The following is a 1136-nucleotide window of genomic DNA, read 5'->3' on the forward strand; positions in this document are numbered from 1 at the left end:
GTAAACATGATTGTCATTTTTATTATTATTATGATTATTAATATTGTTATTGTTGTTATAATTATTGTTATAATTATTTATTTATTAGATCTATTTTAAATACAGTCGAGTCTGGATTTGGAAAAAAACAAACAACAACAACAACTCTATTTACGATAAGTCATGTTCTGACTTTTCTGATCATAGTTGAAAAATTCTGAGATTGCAACATAAACTAGCTGTGAAATCTCACCTGTGCAACCCATGCACAAGACTACAATGTATAACTTCTTACCATTTCGCTTCAACTTTGAAGCGGTCCTTGTTGTAGCCTGGTTCCCTTATGTTGTAGAGAGGGCGGGATGTCTCTTCACTTCCTCAGTCAATCTTTCCGTGAAGTCCCGATCCGATACCGGTACTGCTGTACTGCCTGTAGTCATTTTCAATTTTCCTGAAATAAAAAGAAAAACAATTAACTGCGGGGCTATCATCAGGTGTATTTTTTGTACTATCTTAATCCTAGAAGCTAGTAAGATAGTGTAAATTTTACATGTTTAGTTGTTTATTTTTACCTTAGCACCATAATGCTATCTTGTATTCAACCAATTTTGTTTTTTCACCCCCCACCCGGTCACAGTTTACAGTCTAGTTTTTGTCACGTCTGAATCTGATATTGTTTGTTTTTTTGTTGTTTTGTTTTTGTTTTGTTATGGGTTTTTAATAATACACTTCAATTGCTACTGTAATCTCGTACAACGGGCAACAGAAAAACCTCAGTCATAATAAGCTGCACTTTGAATAATGGCAGGGCGGGGGCAATTCTTGTCGTTTAGGTCTACTGGTTGTAGAAACTGGCTGTCGTCTGGTTTGTGCTTTTATCTCTTATCATATAAAAAAAAAATTATATGTGTTGTTTTATCTCTCATCATACATGTATACATATATTTGTATAGACTGTGCACGTTTAAAGGGATTCGCCAAAGCAGTGTGGACCACTGACCTAAGAAATATTTTTATATCAGTGGTGTGGACTAACAAGAAGACTGGACACACACGAGAGAGAGAGAGAGAGAGAGAGAGAGAGAGAGAGAGAGAGAGAGAGAGAGAGAGAGAGAGAGAGAGAGAGAGAGAGAAGGTGTCACAGGAAAGTAGAGGCT

Source organism: Aplysia californica, unplaced genomic scaffold, assembly GCF_000002075.1.
Source record: "Aplysia californica isolate F4 #8 unplaced genomic scaffold, AplCal3.0 scaffold00705, whole genome shotgun sequence".
In the NCBI taxonomy this organism is placed as follows: Eukaryota; Metazoa; Mollusca; class Gastropoda; order Aplysiida; family Aplysiidae; genus Aplysia; species Aplysia californica.